The 24,529-nt window shown below is 36.3% G+C and overlaps 1 pseudogene; it reads left to right on the forward strand.

Annotated features, from left to right (window-relative positions):
• Positions 1-4,932: 4,932 nt before the first annotated feature.
• On the forward strand, positions 4,933-12,870 carry LOC141420699 (E3 ubiquitin-protein ligase makorin-1-like; annotated as a pseudogene).
• The last annotated feature ends 11,659 nt before the right edge of the window (positions 12,871-24,529 follow it).

Below are 24,529 nucleotides of genomic sequence, written 5' to 3' on the forward strand. Positions count from 1 at the left end.
CTTGCTTTTATCATGTGCTCAAAGTCCAATCCCCTTGTTGTGTTTGCCCTTGATCTAATTAATGTCCACATATGAGGGAGAACATACGATTTTTGGTCTTTTGGGCCAAGCTAACCTCACTCAGAATGATGTTCTCCAATTCCATCCATTTACCTGCTAATGACAACATTTCATTCTCCTTCATGGCTGCATAAAATTCCATATTTTCTTGATCCATTCTTCAGTAGTGGGGCATCTTAGCTGTTTCCATAACTTGGCTATTGTAAATAGTGCTGCAATAAACATGGGTGTGCAGGTGCCTCTGGAGTAACCTGTATCACAGTCTTTTGGGTATATCCCCAAGAGTGGTATTGCTGGATCAAATGGTAGATCAATGTTTAGCTTTTTAAGTAGCCTCCAAATTTTTTTCCAGAGTGGTTGTACTAGTTTACATTCCCACCAACAGTGTAAGAGGGTTCCTTTTCCCTGCATCCTCGCCAACACCTGTTGTTGGTGGCTGTGGCTAATGATGGCTATTCTAACAGGGGTGAAGTAGAATCTTAGTGTGGTTTTAATTTGCATTTCCTTTATTGCTAGAGATGGTGAGCATTTTTTCATTTGTTTTTTGCCCATTTGGATTTCTTCTTTTGAGAAAGTTCTGTTTAGTTCACTTGTCCATTTCTTTATTGGTTCATTAGTTTTAGGAGAATTTAGTTTTTTAAGTTCCCTATATATTCTGGTTATCAGTCCTTTGTCTAATGTGTAGCTGGCAAATATTTTCTCCCACTCTGTGGGTGGTCTCTTCAGTTTAGAGACCATTTCTTTTGTTAAGCAGAAGCTTTTTAGTTTTATGAAATACCATTTATCTATGCTATCTCTTAGTTGCTGTGTTGCTGGGGTTCCATTGAGAAAGTTCTTACCTATACCTACTAATTTCAGAGTATTTCCTACTCTTTCCTGTACCAACTTTAGAGTTTGGGGTCTGATATTAAGATCCTTGATCTATTTTGAGTTAATATTGGTATAGGGTGATATACATGGATCTAGTTTCAGTTTTTTGCAGACTGCTAACCAGTTTTCCCAGCAGTTTTTGTTGAAGAGGCTGCTTTTTCTCCATCGTATATTTTTAGCGCCTTTGTCAAAGACAAGTTGGTTATAGTTGTGTGGCTTCATATCTGGGTCCTCTATTCTGTTCCACTGGCCTTCATGTCTGTTTTTGTGCCAGTACCATGCTGTTTTTATTGTTATTGCTTTGTAATATAGTTTGAAGTCAGGTATTGTGATACCTCCTGCATTGTTCTTTTGACTGAGTATTGCCTTGGCTATTCATGGCCTCTTGTGTTTCCATATAAATTTAACGGTAGGTTTTTCAATGTCTTTAATGAATGTCATTAGAATTTTGATGGGAATTGCATTAAATATGTAGATTACTTTTGGGAGTATCGACATTTTTACTATGTTGATTCTACCAATCCATGAGCATGGGAGATCTCTCCACTTTCTATAGTCTTCCTCAATCTCTTTCTTCAGAAGTTTATAGTTTTCCTTGTAGAGGTCGTTCACATCCTTTGTTAGGTTTACACCTAGATATTTGATTTTTTTGAGGCTATTGTAAATGGAACTGTTTTCATATATTCTTTTTCAGTTTGTTCATTATTAGTGTATAGAAATGTTAATGATTTTTCTATGTTGATTTTATATCCTGCTACCTTGCTATAGCTATTGATGATGTCTAGAAGCTTCTGAGTTGAGTTTTTTGGGTCTTTAAGGTATAGGATCATGTTGTCTGGAAATAAGGAAATTTTGACAGTTTCTTCACCTATTTGTATTCCTTTTATTCCTTCTTCTTGCCTAATTGCTCTGGCTAGGAATTCCAGTACTGTGTTGAATAGGAGTGGAGAGAGTGGGCATCTTTGTCTAGTTCCTGATTTTAGAGGGATGGTTTCAGTTTTTCTCCATTAAGTGTAATGCTGGCTGTAGGTTTGTCATATGTAGCTTTTATAATGTTGAGGTACTTTCCTTCTATTCCTAGTTTTCTTAGAGCTTTTATCATGAAATTGTGTTGGATCTTATCAAAGGCTTTTTCTGCATCTATTGAGATGATCAAGTGGTTTTTTTTCTTTGTTTCTGTTAATGTGGTTTATTACGTTGATGATTTTCATATGTTGAACCACCCCTGAATTCCTGGGATGAAGCCTACTTAGTCGTGGTGAATGATCTTTTTGATGTGTTGTTCAATTCAATTTGCCATTATAATGTTGAGAATTTTTGCATCAATGTTCATTAAGGAGATTGGCCTATAGTTCTCCTTTTTGGAGATGTCTTTGCCTGATTTGAGGATAAGTGTAATACTGGCTTCATAAAATGTGTTAGGCAGTTTTCCTTCCCTTTCTATTTTGGGGAACAGTTTAAGGAGGGTTGGTATCAGTTCTTCTTTAAAGGTCTGATAGAATTCAGCAGAGAATCCATCAGGTCCTGGACTTTTCTTTTTGGGGAGACTCTTGATTGCTGCTTCAATTTCATTTTGTGTTATAGATCTATTCAGGTGATTAATTTCCTCTTGGTTCAGTTTTGGATGATCATATGTATCTAGAGATCTGTCCATTTCTTTAAGATTTTCAAATTTATTTGAAGATAGGTTCTCGAAGTACTCTCTGATGATTTCCTGGACTTCCATGGTGTTTGTTGTTATCTCCCCTTTAGCATTCCTGATTCTACAAATTTGGGCTTTTTCTCTCCTCATTTTAGTCAGGTTTGCCAGGGGTCTGTCAATCTTGTTCATTTTTTCAAAGAACCAACTTTTTGTTTCATTAATTCTTTGTATGGTTTTTCTGGTTTCTATTTTGTTGATTTCAGATCTTATTTTTATTATTTCTCTCCTATTTGTTTTGGCATTTGCTTGTTCTTGTTTTTCTAGGAGTTTGAGATGTATCATTAGGTCGTTATCTTGGGATCTTTCAGTCTTTTTAATATATGCACTCATGGCTATAAACTTTCCTCTTAGGACTGCCTTGCTGTGTCCCATAGGTTCCAATAGGTTGTATTTCATTTTCATTGATTTCCAGGAAGTTTTTAATTTCCTCTTTTGTTTCATCAATGACCCATTGTTCATTAACTAATGAGTTATTCGGTTTCCAGTTGTTTGCATGTTTTTTGTCTTTACTTTTGTTGTGGAGTTCTAATTTTATTGCATTGTGATCAGATAAAATGCACAGTATAATTTCTGTTTTCTTATATTTGCTGAGACTTGCTTGGTACCCTAGGATATGATCTATTTTGGAGAAGGTTCCATGGGCTGCTGAGAAGAATGTATATTGTGTAGAAGTTGGATGAGATGTTCTGTAGACATCAAGTAGGTCCATTTGATCTATTGTATATTTTAGATCTTGGATTTCTTTATTGATTTTTTGTTTGGATGACCTATCTATTGATGATAATGGGGTGTTAAAGTCTCCTACAACCACTGTGTTGGAGTTAATATATGCTTTTAGGTCTTTCAGGGTATGTTTGATGAAATTGGGTGCATTGACATTGGGTGCATATAGGTTGATAATTGTTATTTCCTTTGGTCTATTTCCCCTTTTATTAGTATGGAATGTCCTTATTTGTCTAGTTTGATCAGTGTAGGTTTGAAGTCTACTTTGTCAGAGATACATATTGCTACTCCTGCCTGTTTTTGGGGGCCATTGGCTTGGTAAATCTTTTCCAGCCTTTCATCCTAATCCCATGCTTATTTATGTCGGTGAGATGGGTCTCCTGTAAGCAACAAACTGTTTGATCTTCCTTTTTAATCCATTTCATCAAACGGTGCCTTTTGATGGGTGAATTAAGTCCGAAAACATTAAGTGTTAGTACTGATAGGTATGTGGTGATTCCTGTCATTTAGTTGTCTTAGTTGTTTGAAGGTTTGATTGTGTGTACCTAAGTTGAGGTTACTCTCTACTTTCTTGCTTTTTCTTTTCCTATACTTTGGTGCTGCCTGGCCTTTCATGGTTAAGTTGGGTTTCACTTTCTGTGTGGAGAATCCCTTGAAGAATCTTTTGTAGTGGGGGCTTTGTGGTCACATATTGTCTTAGTTTCTGCTTATCATGGAAGACTTTTAATGCTCCATCTATTTTGAATGATAGTTTTGCTGTATAGAATATCCTGGCGTTGAAGTTATTTTCATTCAGTGCCCAGAACATCTCACCCCATGCTCTTCTTATTTTTAATGTTTCTGTTGAGAATTCTCTGTGATTTTTATGGTTCACCTTTGTATGTTATTTGTTTTTTCTCTCTTACAGCCTTCAATATTCTTTCCCTAGTTACTGTACTTGTTGTATTAATGATGATATGTCGTGGGGTAGTTCTATTTTGATCTGGTCTGTTTGGTGTCCTGGAGGCCTCTTGCATCTGTATGGGAATATCTTTCTCTAAATTTGGGAAATTTTCTGTTATTATTTTGTTGAATATATTACACATTCCCTTTGCTTGCACCTCTTCTCCTTCTTTGATGCCCATGTTCTCAAGTTTGGGCTTTTGATGGAGTCGGTGAGTTCTTGCATTTTGTTTTCACAGGTCTTGAGTTGTTTAATTAATAGTTCTTCAGTTTTTCCTTGAATTACCAGTTCATCTTCGAGTTCTGAGATTCTGTCTTCTGTTTGTTCTATTCTGCTGGATTGGCCTTCCATTTTGTTTTGCAATTCTGTTTCGTTCTTTATTCTGAGGTTTTCCATATCCTGGGTCATTTCCTCTTTAATGTTGCCTATTTTCATCCTGAGTTCATTTATCTCTTTATTAATTGTGTTCTTTGTTTCACTTTGGTCTTTATACAGTGCTTCTATGGTTTCTTTTATTTCTTCTAGTGCTTTTTCAAATTCTCTATTTTTATTGTCTTGGAATTTCTTGAGTGTCTCCTGTACATTTTGGTTGACCATATCCAGTATCATCTCTATAAAATTCTCATTGAATACCTGTAGTATGTCTTCTTTTAAATTATTCTTGTGGGCTTCATTGGGTTCTTTGGCATAGTTTATTTTCATTTTGTTGGAGTTTGGATCTGAATATCTGTTTTGTTCATTTCCCTCTGGCTCCTGTACTAATATTTTGCTGTGGGGAAGATGGTTTCCCTGTTTTTTCTGTCTTCCCATCATTGCCCTTAGTGTCGTTATTGTCCCTGTACTGTGCAATTAAGTATTTTCTGGCTTGTAATAATAGCACTAGTGATATTTAGAATAGAAGGGTGTGAGGGGATGGAAAGCAAGGAAGTTAAAGGAAAAGGGAAAAACAAATAATCAAGTAGAAAAAAAAATAGAAGGAAACAAACAAAAAAAGCTTCAAAGGTATAAACAGGGAGAGACAGTGTACTAATCAACCATAAGCTGAAAAGGCATTAGAGAGACAGAGAGAGGATTGAAAATAAAAAATAAAAAGAGTAAAAATAAGAATAAAAATAAAAAAATAAGTAAATGAAGGAAAATAAAATATATACAGGTGTGGAGGAGTCACAGTTTTGCCTCTTCTTGGTGGCCTTGCCTGCCAGGTGTGTCTCCAGTGTTTCTCCAAGTTTCACTGTAGGAGGCACACTTTCTGCTTCCTCCCTCTAGCCACCATCTTGGAATCTCCTGGTGTTCTGTTTCTTTACATCTTTCTTATGTGGGTTCCAAAAGAGACAATGAGGTAATCTTGGCTGCTCAAAAATTAATTGCCAGTTACGTTTCTCCTCTCTTTACGGGGGTCATTTTAACACCAGATTCCCAGAATTACATGCAACAGATACATCTGTAGTAGTGGAATTCTAACGTCATGGGTTGAGATGAGAATTTTTAGTATTTAATCATATTATCATCCCTGAATTTTGACTAACTGCATGGTCATAGGCAGCATTGCTTTGATGTACATTGCTGCTTGCTTTTTTGCTTCCTGCAACATACTCTTTACCACTGCATGTACCATATTTTCCCAGAGGGTTTCTTGAAACCCAGACTCCTAGGTACCATTCCATAGATTCTGACTCAGTAGTTCTCAGATGAACCCATTAATTTGTATTTCTAAAAAAAAAAAAAAAAAAAACCTCTCAGGTCCCAGAATATACTGATGTGGGTGGTCTGATAACACTTACTCTGACTACTAGTACTCTAAAACCAACTTGAAGCTTATGGGAACCTGTGGGGGGGGGAGTCTGATAAATTTCAAATTTTAAAAGAGACAAGATCAAATCAGGCTCAAATTTCAATACAAATCTTTTGATCAAAAATATCATTATATCATATAACCCTGTAGCTAAAAGGGAATTTATCAAGTCAATTACTAATTGCTATCATTGTAAAGACTTGGAAGAATTATTTTAAGCCTAAGGAGAAACAGAAATAAAATTAGACTGTGGTAAAGAATGCTTTCAAAAGAAGGACAGCAACTTCCATCTTTATTTTGCCATATAACTTTGGTTATAGACACTTCAGGAGTGATATCTGTTTGCCTTCCCCTTGAATCTAGACTGTCCAGAACATGTTTGGCCAATAAAGTACAGGAAAATTGAGTTTTTGAACTTCCAAAGCAGAACCCTGAAGAACTTCAGTGTCCACAATTATCTCTTATCTTCATAAAAGACAGCACCAACTACTGACCATTTGAGGAAAGTCACTTTGGTTCTTCTACCTCTCCCAGAGAGCCAAACAACAACACAGGAAACAGAAGACTTGCCTGCCACCCATAGAAAAATGAAAAATGATCACTCATTGTTTTAGTTCAGCAGGAAGGGGGGTGAATTTATTTTGTAGCAACAGACAACTACAACAATGGGTGTCCAGACTCCTTGTCCAACAGTTTCTTTTCTTCACTATGCTATCCTCCTCACATTCTCCTTACTCCTGCTTCTCATTTGTTCAGTTTACCAACAATTTTTTATTCAAAGGTTAATAAAAACACAATTCTCTGATTTCATACATGTACAAAATATCAAGGCAAAACCTCCCTGAACAATCAATACACATGTAAAAAAATGAAGGACAGGAAGGTAAAATGGGTCCTGTCCAAGGGTGGGTACCAGTGAGAGGGGGGATGGTAAACAGAGAGTGAAGAAGCATGAATATGATCAATGTACTTTGTATACATTTATAAAAATAGAAAAAGAAATCTGCTGAAATTGTTCTAAGAAGGGAAGAAGAGGGATGAGTGAGAATGATGGAGGTGGTGAATCTAATTTAGATACATTGTAATCACAAATGTAAATGTCACAATGAATTCCCCTTGTACAACTTATATATGTTAATAAAAAATAAAAGTAATATAGAATAAAACACAATTCTTACCATCCTCATCAACCTTGTGATCAAGAATGTAAGACTGACTAATCAAATCATTCCCATGCATTTTGACCAAAGTATTAATATAATTGTGTACAGAGTAGTTAAGTAGGGACCCTCTGTGTCTGTGCACATGCATGTGCACACACTTTATAGAGAATCAGGCATGGGAGGAGCAGAGAAGGCCTTTCAAAGGAATTGATGTCTAAAACATCATAAATTATGTGTTGAACAGATAAAGGCAATGATAGAGAGATACAAGTTCACTCTCATACCTTGCTCAAATAGATTACCTTTTAATTACTTTCATCATTAACTTCTAATAATTCAGCTAATATGTGTATTTTTAATAGTTGTTTATCTCACTGAATAAAGTTAGTTCCTATAAAAAAAAAAGATTGGGAAAAAAACACACTTTCACTTACATCCTGAATATTTGTCTCCAAAAGTCTGTGCAGAAACTTCTTTTTATTTACTAGTAATGCTCACTAAATCATAGGTCAAAAGACAAATCAAGCCATGTTGGGTCATCTTCAGTATCCATCATCCAGAATGAATAATCAAAATCCTCTTGAATATCTTATAATGGAGGTAGGTCCTTTATTGATTCCAGTTCCATTACTAACTGCAGAAACTTACAGAAAAAAAAATCATCAGAGTTTTAAAATTTCTGGATTATCTAGAGATCAAGACAAATCAAGCTGTAGGCAGATATCCAAGAAGTTCCCAGCTCCCCAGGAATTGCCCAAGTGCTGCTACTGTTTGGGGATGTTGCATCAGCTGCTAGAGAAACTTGCTGAGTCAGGAAGCCAGTGTCTCAGCTCCATGCTGCCTGTGCCACTGCCAGGACAGCAGAATTAAGGTCTCTGCCCCACTAACTTAACTTTAGAATTCAAATCTTCCAAAAGTGTACATGGTTGGAGGAGTCCAAATTACTCCTGGAACCTTAGCCACAAGGACATCTGGGGAATGTTTTGCTTTGTTTTTTAGCCTCCAGGTACTGCACAGGAAGACAATGCATGAATACAGAAGTCAGGCTGCAGACCAATGAAATTCTACTCTCCCTACTCAACAGTGAGTTCTGAACAAAAGGTCAGGTTGATTTATCTGATACATTAGAGAAGACCATATGTGGGAACCACATCCAAAACCACTAGGACCAAGGAAAATACATTATTTGTTTAAGACCTACCACTTGTCAAAAAATTATTAATGTAACTCTTGAAAATAGTATATAAACACATTATAGTTCTTTAAAATTAACAGTGCCTCATTTCCTTTACTATATTTAACCAAATTCCTTTTTGTTATAAACTTTGAGAATATTCTTACACATTTATGCCAGAGAAATGTTAAATTTTTCATTTGGTCATATTTTTGCATTCCATAATAGCAATTAATGTGTTCTATTTTGATATATTCTTTTAATTTTGCATATTTTTAACTAAAATACTTCAAGGATACAATAAAAACATGTATTTTAGTTCCCATATTTCTTGATTTGAACCAATTGTCTTTTTCCTTTCATGTTTAAAAAACAGACATGGGTAAATTTGGGGAATTATACTCAATACTCATAAAAATCATAAAATTTTACTCTGGATTATTTTAAACAAAAATTCTGGAATAGCACTCATTTAGGAAGTTGTAATTCGAGACAAAAATAATGGGCATGAATAATTTCTCTAAAATTTAAAAAAGGTTTTTCCTGAGAAAAAGTATGTATTTCTTAAATGTGAATCTAAAAGTAAAAATTAAAAATAGTTAAGTTTCTCACAATCTAATCTACCCTGAAAAATGTTTTCTTGAAGCCTATAAGTTTCATTAGCTTTCAAATGCTCATCCAGAAGGCTAAAAGGTTGAAATTTTATCAAAAGATAAACTGAGAGGAGAGGAAGCCCTGTGGTTCAGTGGAAAGTCATGTTATTATGAAGTGTGGACTGCAACTGCAACCCGTGAATCATTTTAAGGGACTGAAAGTCTCATTGCTTACTGCACAAATTAGTCTACCTCAGCCTCAGGTAAGTGGTAGGGAGTTGGCAACCAATGAGCTGGATAGCCTGGTAAGCAGTAAGCAGAATTTTTCTTTTATAAAACACAGGCAGCAAACGCTCCTTCCCATGAGGACAGACTAATGATACCGAATACAAAGACTAAGGAAACAGGGTTGGTAATATCTAGAGTAAAATCTTGCAGACATTTTTTTACTGCCTTCAAAAGAGAGATCCTTAAAGTCACATAATGAACAAAAAACTCCGTTTACATACCAGCACCCTGGAAAATATTGCTTTCATAACTGTTGCCCTCAAAAATTACCTTATGTACATATATTCAGGAGTTATTGTTATTTCTGAATGATGGGTCTATGAGGACCTTTTAATAGAATTGCTGTTTATCCATATTTTACATAGTTAACATACATTTTTTTTTAATTATACCTATTTATTGAGTTCTACACATTGTAGAATGCTCAAATTAGGATATGTATATCTTATCTCCTCAAACATTTGTGGTGAAACATCAAGAATCCTTTCTTGTAGCTGTCTTGAAATAAATAGATATTATCATTATGTATGGCCACCCTCTTATGCAGTGAAATCTGAGAACCTGGGAATGAAAGCAGCATAACATACATTTCTTAAATAAATCTAGAAAATAAAAGTTATTTTGCAATTGCCTTCAAAAAAGTAAGTTTTAAAATATCAGTAATAATTGAACAAAGACTTCTAACAATATTTTTACTAATTTGAACTGCAACAATATAATTTCAATATAGATTGCATATAAAAAATACATAAGAGATTGTGGATTATTTTTATTGATATATTATTAAATTGCTACAAAAATCCTACCAAGTAGATGAAGTGAGCATATTCCACTTTACAAAAGAGACTGTAAAAGCTCCAAGAAAATACTTACTTTTTTCAAGGGTATAATAGCTAGGAATTGGCAAAGACAAATTTCCAAAGTCTGGACTTTTCAGTCATCTATGCTTATTCCAAATAAATACCTCCTCCACACTACAAAAAGACTAAAATGTTCAGGAAATATTTAGAATGAACAGATATCAGTTTATATGAAGATTTCTAGTATATTCTATAACTGTAACCACAGGGATAAATTGAAGAAAAGCACATAATAAGTCACACATTTTAATATTGGAAATTATGATATACTTCTAAATTTTCAAGTTGAATGTAAGTAAAGTTTTAATATTTTTGCTTTTATAAAATATTTCACTGTGTGTATCTCCACAGAAACTCTGTAATACGTGTGGGCTGCAGGTCCTACACCAGATGGATGTGGCCCAGAGGTCACAGCACATAAAATCTTTCATTGAGACCTGTGAGAAGAACATGGAGTACTCTCTTGCTGTGCAGTGCAGGAAGAAGATGGTGTGTGGCATCTGCATGGAGATGATCTACACAAAAGCCAACCCCAGTGAGTGCTGCTTCAGGATCTCTCCAACTGTAACCACACCTACCGTCTCAAGTGTATTCACAATCAGAAGAGTGCTAAGGAATTTGAAAGCAAGATCATTAAGTCCTGCCCAGAATACCAGATCACATCTAATTTTGTCATTCCAAGTGAGCACTAAGTGGAGGAGAAAGAAGAAAAGCATAAAGTACTTCAGAAATACAAGGAAGCAATGAGGAACAAGACATGGGGGTATTTGAATAAAGGACATGGAAGGAAGTTCCATTTGGAGGGAACTGTTTTTATAAGCATGCATACTCTGATGGCCATAAGAAGGAGTCACTCAGACAGAAAGTGGGAACATCAAGGAGATTATGGGCCCAATGAAGGAACCACTTCTGGGAGCTCATTGAGGAAAGAGAGAATGGCAACCCCTTTGACAATGACAAAGAGGAGGTTGTCACCTTTGAGTTGGGCAAGATGTTTCTTTGGCTGCAGGTAGGGACAATGAGCTGACAGACTCTGAGGATGAGTAGGACTTGCTTCACGACGAGCTGAAGACTTTTATGACTTGGACCTATAACAGCTTTGCATAGTGTGTGAACTGGTCTGCAGAGTCTCAGACAGTAACTGTCCCCTGTGCTGTGTGGCATTGTTGTGACCTTTTGTCTTGATCACTTCTCCAGAGCCTGCTCCTCCACCCCTCACCTTTTTGTGTTTTTTGTTTCAAAAAGTTACAAAAATAAATCTTAAAGTTAGTTTTTTTTATATATAACATAAATATAACTGTCAGACAGTTAGTGTAGGTTTGTTACATCATCTGTTTTCAGCCAGGTTGTGTTTATGGACTTCCACACTATCTCGAAGACCAGGTTCAAAAGTAAAAAGCACTGGTTGTGCTTTGGGATCCAAGAAGCGGGGTGAAGAGGGAAAGGACTTATGCTGGCAAATAGCATTCTGCTACAGATGCAGGAGGTGGATCCCCCAGGTTTCTGGTGAAATCTGCACATTCGTGGTTTTTTTCTGTTCCCTACTCTTTAATCTCTATAACATGTACTTATCCTGTGATTTTGTTCTCTTTTTAATTGGGTATCCAGAACCAGGTGCAAATGTTTTGAGTTTACCATGATAGGAAAGTCTTGAGAGAACACGTGAGAGATGAGAAATGGTGGACCATGAACGCAGAGTCGGCAGTTGACTCCCAAGGGCCTGTCACCTTGGTGCATGTGAGCATGAGCAGGCCTGTGAGCAGCTTCCCATACTTGCATAGATGCTATACTCTTAGACTTAGTGAACAAATGTGTTTTAGTGGTTCCAGCCTTGTGGAGTAACTAGATCTTAAAGGACAAAGCAGTCTATCTATCATTGTTAACATAGCAGTGCTAGCTCTGTCTGTTATGAAATACAGCAGAGAAATGGGATATGCCATCGAGGTGAAACAACCTGCTTATCCCATCTATCAGCACAAGCTGAGTCTTGGAGGCATGGTTGTATTTACTGTTTTATGGTCTAGCTTTTCCGGTCCATGCACTTTGGAAAAACCTTTATCCTCATTTAAGAGGGTCTGTTGTCAGGTTTTTGTGTTTGTTCTTGGGGATATTTGCCTCTTTCCACTCCTGAGCTTTGTGGGTAGACTATGTTTATTGTTGTGGAGTGATTGGTTTTCAGTAAGACGTCACATTTTTCCACTAAGGGGAGGGCACAGTAATCTACGAGACAAGCTAAAGTTAAGCTGTTAAAATTCCTTGATGGGAAGTTTTACTTTTGTGTTTAGTTGCTGTTTTCTAAAAATAACTTGGGAGATGCTCCTGAGTGGTCTGTCCATCTACTACTTTATTCCTTAGACCCCACCCATTGTTTCACATAAAATAAAAACCAATTGTTGCAGCCACCCTTTGTAAGAAGCATATAAATAAAGCAATAAAAAATAAAATATCTCACTGAATTGTGCCACATCCTGCAGAAGCTGTTATGTATAATCCTGTACTCAATTTAAGTTTTAAATGTGTTCTTTGTAAGCCGTGGCTGCTTCTAGCCTTAAGAGAAATTTGACATTAAGTTAAATTTTCAAAATCCATTTCTTTAATGGCCAAAGGGCTTCATGTAAACAAAATGCATTTTCCATTCACAGTTAAGCACTGTTGAAAAACAGCAATGCATCAAGAAGGCAAATTAAACATTTATTGCAGAAAGAAGCATTATTTTATATTGTTGTACTTTGAGATTGTGATAATCAAAAATTTTTACTACTATGTACTTTTGTAGAGCTTCTTCAGATAGTTATCTTCTTAACAAAATGAATAAGAATATATGTAAACTTTTTCAAAGATAATTAAAATAGAAATTCAAAATGCTTAAGAAGGGAGAGGTTGTAGGGATTCATTCATACAGACATCCAAGACATTTAATAAATGCTTAGGAGTTTCCAAATGGCGGCTAGAGGGAGGAAGCAGAAATCATGCCTCCTATAGTGAAATCTTGGAGAGATGCTGGAGACACACCTTGCAGGCAAAGCCACCAAGAAGAGGCAAAACTTTGACCTCTCCACACCTCCAGCTGGCGCAGAGAATCTCCACTTCACGTTGAACAAAGAAACCAGGAGGGCCCCCAGGCCACCGCCAGTCGCCCACGCCCAGACGGCTTGGGAATATGTGGACCACAAGGTGAGCTCAGCGGTATGCGGTACTTCCACAGACAACCCTGGGCCAGATCAGCATAGCCTCCTGGACAGACCAACCCCCACCCAGGGTAAAAAAAGAAATTGAGTAATAAGCAATAAGAACAATAAAGACACATGGCATAAAGGGTGGGGTGCCCTGAGCTCCAAAGGGGGTGGAGGGGAATGCCTCACAGAACTGTAAATAAACAAGCCGGGCCTGGCCGGAGAGGGTGGGAGCAGGGGCACACACCCAGCAACCAAGAGCGGGAAAGCTTGTAAGTGGTGGAGGGAGGAAAATGCCACAGGAGAGGGGGGAAGACCCATCTCCCACTGAGCTGTAAACAAATATGACCGTTGGCAGGAGCAGCAGCACACGCCCAGCAATCAGGAGCGGGAAAGCTTGTAAAAGCGGCGGTGGGAGGAGAACTGCACAGGAGAGGGGGAAGACCCACTTCCCACATGAACTGTAAATAAACATGCAGGCCTGAGAAAGCGGATACAGTGTCACCTCTCCCAGTGTGCTTGGAAAGGAGAAAGCTTGTAGCAGTGGCTCACACGCATGAGAACTCTGAGTAAACAAAGCCTGCAGGGCCAGGTGAGTGCTAAGTTCACCCCAGAGATCTGCATTAATAACCGCCAGCAACAGCAGGTTGACGGCAGCGGGCAGGCAAGCCACAACTACAGATAGCCATTCACAGAACTGTCTCCAGACTCCTTTTTTTTCCTCTTTCCCTACCTTTGATGAGAAAACAACCGAACTACACCTGCATGCTGAAAAACTTACTGAAACTGTATTGCATTTGAACTTGGGACACTTTGATGATTTTTTTTTCTTCTTTTCTGCAGTTTTGTTCTATTGTATGTTATCTCTTTGATGAGACAACTACAGAATAACATCTGAGGCACCATCTCCAGGATTGGAGTCTGAGGGATGAACACCAAAATTATTAAGACTGAAACTTCATTGCATTTGAACTTGGAGTTTTTTTTTTTTTAATTTCAGTTTTTTTTATTTTTTATGTTATTTTATTTTATATATATTTTTTCTTTCATTTACTTATTTTTTATTTTTATTCCTATCTTTATTCTTTTTATTTTTTATTTCCAATCCTCTCCCTGTCTCTCTAATGCCTTTTCAGCTTATGGTTGATTAGTACACTGTCTCTACCTGTTTATATCTTTGAAACTTTTTTTGTTTGTTTCTCTCTTTTGTTTTTTTTCTACTTGGTTATTTGTTTTTCCCTTTTCCTTTAACTTCCTTGCTTTCCATCCCCTCACACCTTTCCATTCTAAATATCACTAGTGCTATTATTACAGCCAGAAAATACTTAATTGCACACAGTACAGGGACAACAACAACATGCAGGGCAATGATGGGAAGACAGAAAAAACAGGGAAACCAGTTTCCCCACAGCAAAATATTAATACAGGAACCAGAGGGAAATGAAGAAAACAGATACTCAGATCTAAACTCCAACAAAATGAAGATAAACTAAGCCAAAGAACCCAATGAAGCCCACAAGAATAATTTAAAAGAAGACATACTACAGGTAGTCAGTGAGAATTTTATAGAGATGATACTGGATATGGTCAACCAAAATGTACAGGAGACACTCAAGAAATTCCAAGACAAAAAAATAGAGAATTTGAGAAAGCACAAGAAGAAATAAAAGAAACCATAGAAGCACTGTATAAACACCAAAGTGAAACAAAGAACACAATTAATAAAGAGATAAATGAACTCAGGACAAAAATAGACAACATTAAAGAGGAAGGGATTCAGGATATGGAAAACCTCAGAAAAAAAGAATGAAACAGAATTGCAAAACAAAACGGAAAGCCAATCCAGCAGAAAAGAGCAAACAGAAGACAGAATCTCAGAACTCGAAGATGAACTGGTAATTTAAGGAAAAACTGAAGAACTATTAATTAAACAACTCAAGATCTGTGAAAACAAAATGCAAGAACTCACCGACTCCATCAAAAGACCAAACTTGAGAATCATGGACATCGAAGAAGGAGAAGAGGTGCAAGCAAAGGGAAAGCATAATCTATTCAACAAAATAATAACATAAAATTTCCCAAATCTAGAGAAAGATATTCCCATACAGATGCAAGAGGCCTCCAGAACACCAAGCAGACCAGATCAAAATAGAATTACCCCACGACATATTATCATTAAAACAACAAGTTCAGAAACTAGGGAAAGAATATTGAAGGCTGTAAGAGAGAAAAAACAAATAACATACAAAGGTAAACCCATCAAAATCACAGCAGACTTCTCAACAGAAACATTAAAAGCAAGAAGAGCTTGGGGTTAGATCTTCCAGGCCACCACTATGAAAGATTCTTCAAGGGATTCTGCACACAGAAAATGAAACCCAACATAACCATGAAAGGCCAGGCAACACCAAACCACAGGAAAAGAAAAAGCAAGAAAGTAGAGAGTAACCTCAACTTAGGTACACACAATCAAACCTTCAAACAAACTAAGATAACTAAATGACAGGAATCATCACATACCTATCACAACTAACACTTAAAGTTAACAGACTTAATTCAACCATTATAAGGCACCATTTGATGAAATGGATTAAAAACGAAGATCCAACAATTTGTTGTTTACAGGAGACCCATCTCACCAACAAAATAAACATAGGCTTAGGATGAAAGGCTGGAAAAGATTTACCAAGCCAATGGACCCCGAAAAAAGGCAGGAGTAGCAATACATATCTGTGACAAAGTAACTTCAAACCTACATTGATCAAACGAGATAAAGAAGGACAATCCATGCTAACAAAAGGGGAAATAGACCAAAGGAAATAATAAATACCAACCTATATGCAACCAATGTCAATGCACCCAATTTCATCAAACATACCCTGAAAGACCTAAAAGCATATATTAACTCCAACACAGTGGTTGTGGGAGACTTTAACACCCCATTATCATCAATAGATAGGTCATCCAAACAAAAAATCAATAAAGAAATCCAAGATCTAAAATATACAATAGATTAAATGGACCTAGTTGATGTCTACAGAATATTTCATCCAACTTCTACACAATATACATTCTTCTCAGCAGCCCATGGAACCTTCTCCAAAATAGATCATATCCTAGGGCACAAAGCAAGCCTCAGCAAATATAAGAAAATAGAAATTATACCGTGCATACATTCTGATCACAATGCAATAAAACTAGAACTCAACAACAGAAGTGAAGACAAAAAACATGCAAACAGCTGGAAACTAAATAACTCATTACTTAATGAACAATGGGTCATTGATGAAATAAAAGAGGAAATTAAAAAGTTCCTGGAAGTAAATGAAAATGAAAACACAACCTACCAGAACCTATGGGACACAGCAAAGGCAGTCCTGAGAGGAAAGTTTATAGCCTGAGTGCATATATTAAAAAGATCCCAAATCAATGACCTAATGATACATCTCAAACTCCTAGAAAAACAAGAACAAGCAAATGCCAAAACAAATAAAAGGAGAGAAAAAATAAAAATAAGAGCTGAAATCAACGAAATAGAAACCAGAAAAAACATACAAAGGATTAATGAAACAAAAAGTTGCTTCTTTGTAAAAATAAACAAGATCAACAGACCCCTGGCAAACCTGACTAAAATGAGGAGAGAAAAAGCCCAAATTTGTAGAATCAGGAATGCTAAAGGGGAGATAACAACAAACACCATGGAAGTCCAGGAAATCATCAGAGAGTACTTCAAGAATCTATCTTCAAATAAAGACATTGAAAAATCTACTGTTAAATTTATATGGAAACATAAGAGGCCATGTATAGCCATGGCAATACTCAGTCCAAAGGTCAATGCTGGAGGTATCACGGTACCTGACTTCAAACTATATTACAAAGCAATAACAATAAAAACAGCATGGTACTGGCACAAAAACAGACATGAAGACCAGTGGAACAGAATAGAGGACCCAGATATGAAGCCACACAACTATAACCAACTTGTCTTTGACAAAGGCACTAAAAATATACGATGGAGAAAAAGCAGCCTCTTCAACAAAAACTGCTGGGGAAACTGGTTAGCAGTCTGCAAAAAACTGAAACTAGATCCATGTATATCACCCTATACCAAGATTAACTCAAAATGGATTAAGGATCTTAATATCAGACCACAAACTCTTAAGTTGATACAGGAAAGAGTAGGAAATACTCTGAAATTAGTAGATATAGGTAAGAACTTTCTCAATGGAACCCCAGTAGCTCAGCAACTAAGAGAGCATAGATAAATGAGACTTCATAAAACTATAAAGCTTCTGCTTAACAAAAGAAATGGTCTCTAAACTGAAGAGACCACCCACAGAGTGGGAGAAAATATTTGCCAGCTACACATCAGACAAAGGACTGATAACCAGAATATATAGGGAACTTAAAAAACTAAATTCTCCCAAAACTAATGAACCAATAAAGAAATGGGCAAGTGAACTAAACAGAACTTTCTCAAAAGAAGAAATTCAAATGGCCAAAAAACACATGAAAAAATGCTCACCATCTCTATCAATAAAGGAAATGCAAATTAAAACCACACTAAAATTCCACCTCATCCCTGTTAGAATAGCCATCATTAGCAACACCACCAACAACAGGTGTTGGTGAGGATGCGGGGAAAAAGGAACCCTCTTACACTGTTGGTGGGAATGTAAACTAGTACAACAACTAGTACAAAAATTTGGAGGCTACTTAAAAAGCTAAACATTGATCTACCATTTGATCCAGCAATACCACTCTTGGGGATATACCCAAAAGACTGTGACACAGGTTACTCCAGAGGCACCTGCACATCCATGTTTATTGCAGCACTATTCACAATAGCCAAGTTATGGAAACAGCCAAGATGCCCCACCACTGACAAATGGATTAAGAAAATGTGGTATCTATACACAATGGAATTTTATGCAGCCATGAAGAAGAACGAAATGTTATCATTCGCAGGTAAATGGATGGAATTGGAGAACATCATTCTGAGTGAGGTTAGCCTGGCTCAAAAGACCAAAAATCGTATGTTCTCCCTCATATGTGGACATTAGATCAAGGGCAAACACAACAAGGGGATTGGACTTTGAGCACATGATAAAAGCAAGAGCACACAAGGGAGGGATGAGGATAGGTAAGACACCTAAAAAGTTAGCTAGCATTTGTTGCCCTTAACGCAGAGAAACTAAAGCAGATACCTTAAAAGCAATTGAGGCCAATAGGAAAAGGGGACCAGGAACTAGAGAAAAGGTTAGATCAAAAAGAATTAACCTAGAAGGTTACTCACATTCACAGGAAATGAATGTGAATCAACTCCCTGTATAGCTATCCTTATCTCAACCAGCAAAAACCCTTGTTCCTTCCTATTATTGCTTATACTCTCTCTACAACAAAATTAGAAATAAGGGCAAAATAGTTTCTGCTGGTATTGAGGGGGTGGGGGGGAGAGGGAAGGGGCAGAGTCGGGGGTAAGGGAGGGGGTGTTGGCAGGGTGGAGAAATGACCCAAGCCTTGTATGCACATATGAATAATAAAACATAAAAAAAAAGAAAAGAAAATGTGGTATTTGTATGCAAAGGAATTTTATTCAGCCACAAAGAAGAATGAAATTTTGTCCTTTGCAGGTAAATGGATGGAACTGGAGAGCATTATCATAAGTGAAGTGATCCAGGTTGAGGGCAAATCCACATGTTTTCTCTCATATGTGAAATACACAGTTTATACACATATAAGCAATATTATTAAAAAAAACAGGTCACACTAAGGGGAGCTCACACATGAGAGGAGGAGGGTAAAAAAATAAGTTAAGAAGTTGAATATGGTTGATGTACTCTCTATACAAGCACGAATATAGAATTTTTAAACTTCTTGAAACCACCATAAGAAAGGGACAAAGGGAGAAAGAAGAAAAATAGAGATGAAACAATTTTGGCTATAATTCATATATACATGGAAATGCCCCAAGAAAACTGCCTTTGTAGCTACCTTAAATAAGCAAAGATGTCATCTTCTTTTATTTTACAAAATTGAGGGAGGGTAGAAAATGTCCTGCCTGATGAAGGGGGCTGATACCATTGAAAATGGGAAGGAGGTAGGGAAAGGGTGTAGGAGGATGAAGATAGTGCAAATACTATATATACATGTATATAAATGGAAAAATGATACCTGCTGAAATTATTCCAGGAATGGGGAAGGAGGGATAAAGGAGAATGGTGAAGGGGATAAATTCAAGAATGATAGATTTGATATTTGTAAAAATTTTTATAAATGCTACAATGTACTCCACCCAGCACAACAATAAAAAACTAAAAATACACTTACCTCATTACCCTACCACTCTTGGAAATATATCCAAAGGAGTGTAAATCACTACACCCCTGTTTATTGCAGCTCTCTTCACAATAGCCAAACTATGGAATCAGTAAGTTATCCAACTACAGATGAATAGATAAAGAAAATGTTATACAAAAATATCTATATATACACACCATAGAATATTATTCAGTTATAAAGAAAAATGAAATCGTGTCATTTACAGGAAAATGGATAGATCTGGAGATTATCTGCTGACTGAGATAAGTCAAGCTCAAAAAGCCAAAAATTGCATATTCTCATTCATTTGTGGAATCTAAACCTAAAATGATGGTGATGAGGATGATGATAATAATAATGGAACATAAATATGTATGAAGGACTGTCTGGGAGTGTCAGTGGGAGGGGTAAGGTGGAATATAAAGGAAACTGAGGGGTGAAGACAATGGAAGTATACTACATATATAAACATGAAGACACCAAACACTGAAAAAGTGGGGGAGAGAGAGGGGACAGAAACATAATGGAGGGGTGAACTCACTCAAGGTACATTGTGCACATGCATGGAAATATCACAATAAAATCCCCTCATATTACTAGTGCATGCTAATTCAAAAAAATAAAAAGAATTGAGTAAAGTTTTTTAACAAATGGAGTTAAATTTCCTAGGAACTTATAAATTAGGGTGACTTATAATCCACGGCTTATATCTACTGGAAATTCTTGCTAGAGTTAATTTTCTTTTTCCAGAGTCACTTGCTTATAATTAAACCATTATTCTAACTTACATATTTCCCTTATTGAAATCTTTGTCTCTACCACTAAAACTCCTTCATACCCTGGTTTGGAGTTTGTTATTATTTTGTGACTTTTATGTAGGTATTCTTACAATATTTTAATGTTAACTTTTCTTTTGTGTAATAAAGTGTGATTTTGCTATTTGATTTGATTAAACTTTTATTTTTGATTTAATTAGACTTTTTAGGGAATTACATAGATTTCCTCCACCAAAACACATTTCAAAATGCTTTGCATTTATAACTGACATTTAGGGTTTATTTAACACAAAGTTTTCAGGATAAGCCAATTGTGACAACCTAGCAAGTAAAGATTCTCAGCTCTTAAGGAAGTCACTGGGGCTCTGAACCAACAAATGAGGGAAATACAGCTCTGGGCAAAGGGAGAGATCAGTAGGGTAAGGTCATGTTGAAGCAGTTAGGAATCAGGAAAGGCAGGGAGGCTGGCTGGAGAGAAACTTCTCTGTGGGTGTTGAGGGAGGCACAAGTGATTTCTTGAGGGGAGCACACTGGCCTGTGGAGCACAGGCTGCTCTAACAAAATCAGGCTTTGAGTGAGCTGTGCATTATCTCTGTTGTTTGTTTTTCCATGCGGTCTGCAGGCCCCAGGAAGGAGGGGTTATGATGCTTTTTGGTACACACCCTTAAGTCACAGAAACCTACTGCGGTGGCTGCTATCCCACTGACATCCAATAATATTATTGAATGAATCTATTCCACTTCAACTTTACTATTCCATCACTGTATTTACTTTAAAACTTAGATTGTTTATATTGGTCCATATTTATTACTGCTTTTCCCATCCCCATGGTGTCTATATCTGGTATTCACCACAAATGTTGCCTGGAAACAAATACAACCACCTCATCATAACCCTCCCCTTCCCAAAATAGCACTGCCGAAGTCCAAGACAAATAAAGAAACTAAAATTTAAAAGCCATTTTAAAATACTGCTAATAAAAAAATAGAAGGAACCTGGTTTTTCAAGTTAATGAATCCTTTGTATCATGTAGATATGTATGTAAACATTTGCATTGTACTTTTCCCCTCTAATAGTGATCTCAAAATGGCTTAAATCCTTCTTGATGAATAATTCTTATCTATTCCAAAATTCTGGGTAGTAGGCATTTACTCTGAGAGCCTTGAGGTATTGAGAATTCATCCAAAAATAGAATCCTAGGATTTCTATGCAGAGTAAGAGCAATTCTAACTTACACTATCCATATATATGACTACCCTTGCCTTTTCGCCGTCTAAGTAATAAATTTCTGAATAAAGAAATCAACTTAAATGTGTAGATGGGATATTAAACAAAATATACTAAAAAAAGCTGAGATTGAGTAATATACTTATTTCAATACTATCTTTACTATAGGATTCTCAACTGATAAACAATTCTAGTGGCTTGATAAAAGCACTAACATAAGGAAAACTCTTTGGGGAATAAACAATGAACAGAAGTTTTACCATTTAAATGCATGAAAAGATCACTGAGGACTGAAATATTGAAAGGCTTACAAAGTTGACTCTAAGTCAGAGTAACCAACAGCAACAATTGTAACCAGCTATTGTTGGTAACTATTATAACCAACAGTAGCAGTACCTCAGACTTAACACAAGATTAAATAAATCTTCATATCACAATCCTTTGTAGTCACTCAGAAACCAGGTTTCTTCCAATTAGTGTCTCCACCCTCCCCCAGTTCCCAAAGTTCTCCACTGTCTCCTCTGGATCCCATTGTTGAGGGATAAAAGAGAGCAAGTGTGGAATGTTGTACATATTTTTTAGGAGCCAGGGTATGTTTCCAACATATTTTGTATTCTAATTCAAGTTATTTTTTTATTAAAAAGCAGTTACATCTAAAGGTTTTTCTAATAAGGTAATTAATATAAAGAGCTGTTAATCAATAGCAACAGTACTGAATTTCAGTGATAAGGCAAAAAACAATTATAATAACATTTGCAAATGACTGAAATATTATTCTTAAGGTACCTTTTATATCAAAATTCTATCACATGGATCTGACTTTCCTCAAGTTCTCAGTTTGGGGAAAGTCATTAGCAGGTAAGTTCACATGTCATAACCTATGGTTTGCTGAGGGAAAAGTTACAGGCATGTTGAAACAATGATTCCCTTAGGCCTCAGCATAGCCAAGGGAAACCACAAGCAACATGTACATTGGCCCTTGTGTGAAAGACCAATATTACTATTTCCTATACATGCTTTGATCTGGAAATAGTTAAGAAACACAATGAGATGTGCATAAGCAACTCTTACATCTGATTTTTTTTAAAGTATATTATAGCACAGCTCAGTTTCCTTGTTCAAAGATCATCAGATTTGCAAAAACTTAGATAAGTTCATAAAAAGTAAAGGGAGGCTTAAATGCCATTACACAAACTTGTGAGCCATGAAATTTTGTAATATTCACTTATCTCTGAAGCATTTCTAATATGCCTCGTTGACTACAAGCAGAACATTTTTGAATAAGGATTACCCATTGCTATAGGCTGAGTTGTGACATCCCCCAAACTTTTATTTAGAAGTCCTAATCTCCTATACCACAGGATGTGACTGCATTGGGAAATAGAGTCTTTAAAGAGGTAGATAAGGTTTAATTTGTGTGGGCCCTAGTCTGATATAATTGGTGGCTTTAAGAAGAGAGAGAGAGGATAAAGTAAAGACAGGAGAATATAGCCATCTATAAACTAAAAAGGAAGGCCTCAAAGGAAACTAACCCTGCAGACACTTAAATTCCAGACTTCTAGCATCCATAACTGTGAGGAAAAGAATTCTGCTATTTAAGTTATTCAGTCTGTGCTACTGTTTTATGTAAGCCTTAGCAAACTAATACATCTGTGTTTACTAAAATCTTACACCTCAGTGCTTTCAAACATATGCTCTTCCAACTCCTGGGATGGCTTTAGTTTTCTTTAAAATGGATTAGGAAAATGTATTGTGAAATAAAGACAGTCATCCTATCCAAGACACTTCTTTTCCTTTTTACTAGTTCCAAGGTGACTCAGGAATATAAGTTATTGAAATTAGGCTATGTACCCATCCACTTAAGGTGGCACTCTTCCAGATCAATGTATCCTAAAGTCAGATGTGAAACATAAAATGAAATTACCACTTAGAGATCCCTTGTATCACTACCCTGTTGTCATAAGAAAGACCTACACACACTTAGGGACTTGATTCCAGAGCAATGCTTGGTTCTGTATGGTCTTATGCTAAGGACACAATTTGCAGAGCTCTCCTAAGTTCAGAGGCTGCTTCTCAAGAGACCTTATATTTAAAGCAAGAATCTCCAAAGCACAATTTAGTCAATCACTGCTCACCACAAACAACAAAAATGGGAAGAAAATGATGAGAGGGGAGCTGGGAAAGCTTGAATCTGCATCCCTTAAGGAGAGATAGTTTGGTCTTATTGCTATCCAATAAGCATAAACAAAGTGTAAACCTTCAAAATGAGACATTCAATGTATATCTGAATACACAAAGTTTCTCAAAGCAGTCCTCTTGGAGCACTAGCTTCATAGATGCTCCTCATTAGAAGGTTTCCATGATCACATGGATTTGGAAGATGTTGAACTCACTATTGCATCTTTAGGGACTCATGGTTTACACAAATATATAAAAAACCCTGAGAATCCTTGCCAGTAAAGCTTTTAAAATAACTTTAATTCTATCAAACCAGAATTTCACAAACCTATCTGACCATTAAACTTTTATTAGAATAATTAGCATGCATCCTGTATTATATACAGTTTGGGACTATAGTTTTGAACATGAAAAACATGGAATCATTAAAAAAAAACTCCTCTGGACAGTGATGAAACAGATAACAGATGTACATACTAGAATCAGAATGTGAAAGGAGTTGATGCTTCCTTTCCTGAATCATATTTAGTTGTTTTGAGCAAAGCAATACATTTTTTGTTAACCTCTTCCTTCTTAAAATATTTAATTGATTATATATTTCTTAACTGTATGTACCACACTAAATGAAAAGGCACTTGTAGAAACTCACAATTTAGCCATATTGTTTATTTCCAAAGAAGTTTTGG

This window comes from Castor canadensis, chromosome 2 (genome assembly GCF_047511655.1).
Source record: "Castor canadensis chromosome 2, mCasCan1.hap1v2, whole genome shotgun sequence".
NCBI lineage: Eukaryota > Metazoa > Chordata > Mammalia > Rodentia > Castoridae > Castor > Castor canadensis.